This window comes from Lycium barbarum, chromosome 7 (genome assembly GCF_019175385.1).
Source record: "Lycium barbarum isolate Lr01 chromosome 7, ASM1917538v2, whole genome shotgun sequence".
NCBI classification, from domain to species: domain Eukaryota; kingdom Viridiplantae; phylum Streptophyta; class Magnoliopsida; order Solanales; family Solanaceae; genus Lycium; species Lycium barbarum.
In genome coordinates this window covers 125,594,648-125,602,613 of record NC_083343.1, presented here as the reverse complement: position 1 = coordinate 125,602,613, position 7,966 = coordinate 125,594,648, and positions in this window count along the sequence as shown.

The window sequence follows — 7,966 nt, the reverse complement described above, 5'->3', positions numbered from 1 at the left end:
ATCCACAAAGTTTTAGAATTTTTGAAGTGTTTTGAGCAGGTCGGGTTTTCAGAGCAGCCCCAAACCAGTAGTTGCTGCTGACATCACCTGCGATTCGCAGGTCATGCCTGCGTTTCGCAGGTGCTGACAGTACAAAAAAAATCAAGTGACATCACCTGCGAACCGCAGGTCATGCCTGCGAGTCGCAGGTGCTGACAAAAAAAAATTAATTGCCCTCAAACTATTTTATCTTTTGTTTTGATTATGTGCAGTGAGGACACTGCAATGTTTGTAGTTGGGGGTGGCATGTGGTAGCACATTACATTTTGGTTATGCATAAATTGTGCCCTTGCCAGGCTTTTGTCTTATATATGTATATTGTGTGCCCTTGCCGGGTTTGTTTTGTGATTGTTGGTGTGGTTGTGGCTAGACGTTGTTACAAATGGAACTTGCTCAAATTTTTGAAGATTTTGTTTTGTTGGCATGTTGTGGATTAGTCACTTTTATTATTTTATTTTCTTTCTTAGCTTCTTTCATTAGTCTTGTAGTTTAGGTGTTGGTGCTCCTTTGAGGAAAAATGTGGAAACTCTTGGCTTGTTTGGTACTAATAGAGTTAGTCTCTTGCATGTGAAATTGAAATGCGAATACCCCTCCAAATTGTTTTGTGAAAGTTAAAAAGCAAGGTGCATAGGAAAGAATGATCTTTGTGACAACTTTTTGGCTCATTTGGTGACTCTTTACCTACTAGTTGTGTTTACTTTGGATTATGAGATATTGCACTAGTTGTTCTTGCTTAGGAAGTGAAATTGATCCATCTTAACTAGTTCATATGCCATGTGTGGTGAGTGTTTGTGGAATAATTCTTGTGTTTACTTTTATCATCTAGAACTTGCCCGGTTAGTCTTTCAATGCTAATTTTGATTATGTTGGTTGGAGAGATGACCTTGGGCTATCTTTGTGATTTTTGAAAAAGCCGCTTTAGCCTTTCTAGCCTACCATTGCATAAATAATATCACTAGTAACCCCATTTGAGCCTATGACCTTTTCTTTGATTGCCACATTACAAGCCTTTACCCTTTTTGATGAAAAGTCTCTCTTTTGAACCTTTCCCTCCTTGAACATGAAATTGTGAATTTGAGGCCAAAAGCCTAAGTTTGGGGTGTTAATGTTGCTTGAGAAGTGGTGAAGTTTGGTGTAGTGGAAAAGTCAAAAGAAAGGAAGAAAATTTGAAAAATACAAAAAGGTTGCAAACTTTTTGTGCCAAAAAAAAAATTAGAAATCAAGAAAATTGTTGCAGAAAAAGATATTGGAATAATTGGGGAAACTAGTATGCAAAGGAAGGAGTGATGTTTTGAAATAAAGAGGAAAGTGGAGGTATGTGTAGTGTTCAAGGAGCGCGTAGTCACTTGTATCCCAAATACTTATTCTACCCTTCCCTAAGCCTACATTACAAGCTTAAAAAATCCCTATGTGATCTCCAACCGAATGTTCTTGAGTTAGTGATGAACGAAAATAAGGGCAAGCTTATGGTGTGATATTTGTTAGCACTAGAACTTCTTTGTTGAGTGTGAGCGACTTTTGTGTATTTGTCCCTTGCGTCGTTGTTGTGAATATAGTGATTTTTGAACTTTCTTTCTTGTGAGGGCATATGGATTACGATAGATTTGTGATGTTGAAAAATTCAAAGTTGAGTCAACTGAGCATATCTAGTAAGCTAGTGGTTTTGAGTCACTTATTGAGGCTTGAGTGTTGTTGCTTGATGGTTTTAAATCTCTATTGCATTCTTGAAATTGTATTTTGAAATGAGGGAGTTATTTGGTTGAAGCTTCACAATGCTTGTAGCCTAATTGTTGGTACCAACCAAAGTCATGTTTTTGTGCTTAAAGTGGATCCTCATTGAGATTTTTGTTTTGATTTGCTTAAGGACAAGCAAAAACTTTAAGTTGGGGGTGTTGATGTGCCGTGAAATTACAGGATATTCGATGCTAATTCCTTAAGCTTTTGTGACTCTTCAAACACTTTTGTTGTTACTTTTTGTGTATTTATATTGTTTTGTAGGATAAGATGCCCGGAGAACATAACGGAGCAAAAACGGAGCAAAACGGAGCAAAAATAAAACAAGAAGCACATTCTGGCAGCACATGCTAGTAGCACTTGCTGCAGCATGTTGAACATGCGAGCAGCATGTTGTGCATCATGTGCTGACAGAGAAATTGGCACAACATGCTAGGGTTTTGGCACAACATGCGACTCGCATGTTGCACCTGCGACACAAGATGCGAGTAGCATGTTGTGCGCGCAGGGTATTTTTGTCCAAATTTTGTTCCCGTTTTGGCACATCTATAAATAGAATGCTAGGGTTTGTAAAACTGATCTTTGGCCATTTTCATACAAGTTTTGGAGACTAGGTTCTTACACCACACTTTGGGATTGAAGATTTGAAGATTTGGTTGAGCATTTCTTAAACCTTTAATTCATTTCTTCAATTCCTTGCTTTGTATTGTATATCTAAGTGTGTAGTATTTATTTTCTTCACTTGAATCTTGTTTATGGAAATATTCTATGATTAAAGTGTTGGATGGAACTCTTGTTTTGCTTATGTATTGAATGATTTTTATTGCTATTGAAGTGGGTCTTTGTTGATTTAATTAATCTTGTTCTTTAATGTTCTTAAGGGATTAGCTAACCCTAAGACTCGCTCATTTACTTTGATTGAGCTCGGAAGAGGAAATCTAGGTTGGGAAAGATTAATTAACAAGAATTTGAGTCATTAAACTCATCTAATAACCTGAGCTAGGAATAGGAAAGTTACTTGAGATTCAATTGGTTGTGCTTGATATCACACTCTAAGGCTTGGAAAGCTTAGAGTGAAATTCATTGATTTGGTTGGAAGACTTTCAATGAGATTTTATAAACCATTATCTATTAACATAAACCCTCTCTTAGTTGTAATATCATAAAATATATTGGATCGTTACTTGGGAGCTCCTTTTCATAGCACATGTCATGCTATGTCTTATGTTTCACGCTCATGTCATGTATCCAGTGCCCATGCTCATGTCTCAGTATTCACGTTTCCATGTAACCATGTCATGTTATTTTAGTCACCATGTTTCATGTCATGTTTCCTTCACGTTCATGTAGTCAAGCCATGTCTAGCCATATTCTTAACCATGACCCATAATTCGAGGACGAATGATCCCAAGGGGGAGATATTGTAACACCTTGTAGCTTCGGGTGAAGATTTGACTCATGAGATGATAATATAATGAAACCAATATGAGGATTTTATAAAGTAATTTGAAAACAAATTAAGTCATAAGAATAGTCTTTGGACAAAGCAAAGTCAGAAGCCTTTCTACGGGGGATGTTTTCAAGTGAGTTTGTAGAAGGTCTTACTTCCAGCGACCATAACCCCTTTATTATTTAGGAATTTGGGAAAACTTACTTGATGAAAGTTGTATCCCTTCGAAATAGCTTTCCAACGGTATATTGTGGGTCTTGAACAGAGCTATGTACAAGAAGTTATACCTATTTTACCGAACACTGTTCAGAACCGACACCCGTCGCTTGTGAGGGCGCGTGTGGGCGCCCCGCATAGCGGGCCGATCGCACAAAAAAACCCCTCTCTGAATATTGACCTGCAGGGGGTCGCGCGATGCACGTGCGTCGTGGAACCAATGCATAAAAGGTCGGGTTTCGGGTCAAAAGTCAGATTTACGCGTTTTAAGTTATAATTAAGATTTGGGGTTTATTTCCCCAACACCCCATTCACGAAAAATCACCCTAAATTCATAGAGAACAAGTCCCAAACCTCAAGGACCTTCTAAGGTAAGTTTTATCATGATTCTAGGTTGAATTCAAGTCCCTAATCCCTTTCTAACATATACTCTAATAATCTAAGCAAGAAATCATTGTTCCTAATCTAGGGTTATCAAGAAAACTCATCTCAAGGTTCAAGAATCAAGATTTAGGAAATCTTCTCCAAAATTCAAGTCGTTAATTCAAGATTTTGGAGCAATTAAGGTATGTAGAACTTCCATCCACATGTGGGAATATCTACGTTCTTCCCCATGCTCCGTTTCTTGATATCCATGAAGTTCAAAACCTAGGGCATTAAACCCAACATATTGGTAGCCCGTATTTATGTATTTACGTGCATGAATTTTGTATCTATATTCGTTATTGTATTCCTAATATTCCATTACGGTTATTAGGAACCCTAGCTTAATCCATGAATCATGAATTCTTCCTCATGTGTTCTCGTTATGTTTATATGAAACTTTATGATTTTATCTAACAACTTACAAGCATGTTTTCAAGTTATATATATATATATATATATATATATATATATATATATATAATTATGAACTATTGTTATTACTCATGAATCAAGAACATGTTTGCAAGACTATGACAAGTTATCTCATGAAACCATATTACAAGATATTTCATGAAACCATGTTACAAGTTATTTCGTGAAATCATGATTACAAGTTATTTCACTAAAATCATGGGCTTCTTAGCCAACTATATCATGTTCATGTTTTTGGGATTTGCTTAGTTAACCGAGAAGGCTCAGATAGCCTGAAACTACGTAGCCACCGTAGGATAAGGGTTGTCAGCAAGGAGGCAACATCTTCATTGAGCAGTTTGGATCCTTACATGCTTATTATTACTTAAATCTCATATCCCTGGCAAGGTGTGAGTGTTTCCTGGTAGGACGCAAGTACCAGATCATGTTGTCGGTTATACTATAGCATTCCCCACGTTACAAGCAGTTTTACATACATGTATTCCCATTGATTTATTGTTTTCAAACTTTGCTCACGTTTCATGCTCATGTTCAAGTTACATTCAGTTTCAGTTCATGTCATATACCTATGTTGTGCCATGTTTTTCATTTCAGCAGGTTTTACATACTAGTACTATTCACCATGTACTAACGTCCCTTTTGCCCGGGGCCTGCACTTCACGGTGCAGATACCGGTTTTCAGGAGCATACACCTGCGCAATAGGATCACTTCAGTTATCAGCTTATTGGTGAGCTCCACTCCTCTCGGGGTTCAACATGGAGTCTGCATTAGTATTCAGTTTATGATAGTCCAGGGCCATGTCCTGGTAGTTAGTATTCAGACATGTTTTAGAGGTTTCATAGACATATATTAGTTCACAGAGTCAGTTGTGCTTTCATGTTTGCAGACTATTATGTTTTCATGATATTTCATGCTATGAGATAATTTCAAGACTTTATTCCGCAAATTACATTTTCATGATTCATTTAAATTGCATCATATAGATTATATTGTTTTGATGCCCGTGTTGACAAGCAAGCCATGAGGTTCTCTTGGACACATGCAAGCAAGGTCCGAGTGCCGTGTTACGCCCAGGCTATGGTTCGGGGCGTGACAAGAACCCCCACCAGTTCCCACATCTTTCGATTGTGCTGTGAAGGAGAAGTTAATTGATTATGCTTCTATAACACATAATGAAGACTCTGAAACCTAATAGAGTTCTAGATTCACGAAAGTTTCCTACTTTAATTTTTTCAATTTTGGTATCACATTTTTGTTATATATTTTATTATATATAAAAAATAAAGAATAATTTTCCTTATATCTATATTGATCTTCAAGAGTGCTTTGGACTTCCTTTGCAAGATTATTTATTACTTGCTCTCTTCCATCTCTTCTACAACTATTCCTAACAAATTTTTCTCTAATACATATTCTAGGACTCTTCCGTCTCTAAGATTAGGAATATAATTAGTTTTTCTTATCTCACATTTATGGCTCCCGAGTCTTTTAACTATATTGTACTTTAGCATCTTTGAGTGTACCTAAATCGTACTACTATTTCTTACATATCAACAAGCTTATTAGTTAAACACAATTCATTACCGAATAAGCAAAATTTATAATATTTAGTTAAAAAGATAAAAATTAACATATCATCCAATCTGTATATAAAATTATAAAGTGTCTACTTTTAAATATAAAACATAAAAGTAAGCCTGTCAAACAGACCGGGCCGGTCCATTTGAACTTGAGCCACATTGAGGTCAGGTCGTAGTTAAGGGGCCGGGTTGGGGGATAGGCTTGGGGAGGGGAAAGGGTGTCCGGCCTAGCCCCTACCTAGATAAGGGGTACATCGGGGCCTAACAGGGCCAGGCTGAATTTTAGTTAATGGGTCAGGCTGAGTCGGGTTTGAATTATTATTTTTTAAAAATTCTAATACTAAAATAGACATTTACATTTACTACTAATAATAAAATTAACATTTACATCTAACAATAAAATTGCCAAATTCAAAAATGAAAAAAAAAAAAAAAAACTAGTCGTCCAATTCAAAAAGCTAGCATTGTAAATTTAAAAAACTAGTAGTTGTCAATTTTATTTGAACTCCTAAGTTTATGAATAAGCTACACTTTGGACCTATTTCCAAACTATAAATACCCCTTATCTTCATCATTTTCACACATTTCCACAGTTCTCTCTTTATCTAAATTTGTTATTCAACTAGTGTTCATTTCTACTTTCAACTTCCATGGATAATCCTCCACCTCCACCTCCTCCTCGAGTTCAAATATCAACTTCAAGTGCCTCGTGAATATATTTTGAGCGAGTAGACGAGGAACATGTTAAATTTCAACATTGTGGTGAAATATATCTTCATAAGCTTGGAGCGCAGGATAGTGGGGGGTACCGATTCATTGCGTAGACACTTGGTGAAAAGGCATGAAGTTGAACTTTGAAGTTTATCTATTCTTTAAATTTCTCCATCGATGTTAGCAATTTAATTTGTATTTTTTGAACTTTTGATTTGCAATATGTTAGCAATTCAAGTTTGTATGTTTTAAATTTGCATCGTTATTAATTTAAGTTTGAAGTTTTATTTTAAATTATTTATGTAGTCTTGTATCACACTCTCAAGTTTTTATAACTTTTAGCACTAAAATATTTAAATGAGTTAAAATTTTGAAAAAAAATGTCGTTTTTGGGGTTTGGCATTTCCCCAGTGGTTCTTCTTGATTAAATAGCCGTTGGAATCTTCATTCCAACAACATACGCAAGATATACACAAATATACGATCAACGTATACAAGATATACACAAATATACAAATGACATATACAAGATATACACAAAGTCACAAATAAACAACACAAGATATACAAGTTGTTTTGGGGGTTTGACCGTTTTCCCGACGGCTATTCTTCCTTAAATAACTGTTGGAAACTTCATTCCAACAACATGTACAAGATATATACAGAGATACAATCAACATATACAAGATAAACACAAATATACAAACAAAATGTACAAGATATATTTATTTTGATATGTCTATATATGTTGAAGTAATATTTCCTGACATTATTGTTAAATTTTTGTAGTGTTTGAGTTTTGGAACTAAAATTAAACTCTGTATGACATTCAAATTATTGTAGTCTCACTTCCTTTGTTTAGGTGAACTAGTTTGGTTAATTGAACCTGATGAATATCACACAGGAAAGAGCTCTTGTTCTCTTGCTTTTTAACTATTGATCTAATATTAACTGAATTGTATAATCCAAATTTTCTTTGAATAGATAGTGAAGGGCTAGGTGGTTCATTACCTATTTGTTAATTACTCTAAGAAGTTATATGTTGAGGATACTATAAGCTCTGTTCTTACTATCTTGGGATGAAGCTCTTTGGTTCCTCAAACTTGCACGAGTAATGCTCTGTTTGTCATTTTCCTGTATTAATTTGTTATAGAATACAATACAAGGTTGCCACTTTAGCGCTTTTTTATTTTTTTTATTTGAACTGGGTCGAGCCGGGCCGGTGCCCCGATGGGCCATCACTCGGGCTCACTGGTGGGCCGGTCTACTGAGTTGTCCACCTAGCCCAGCCCAGCACCCTAAAAAATCTCACCTAGCCCAGCCCCCTACCCCCGGTAATTGGGTCCGTTTCGGGCCACTGATGGACCGGATCAGGGC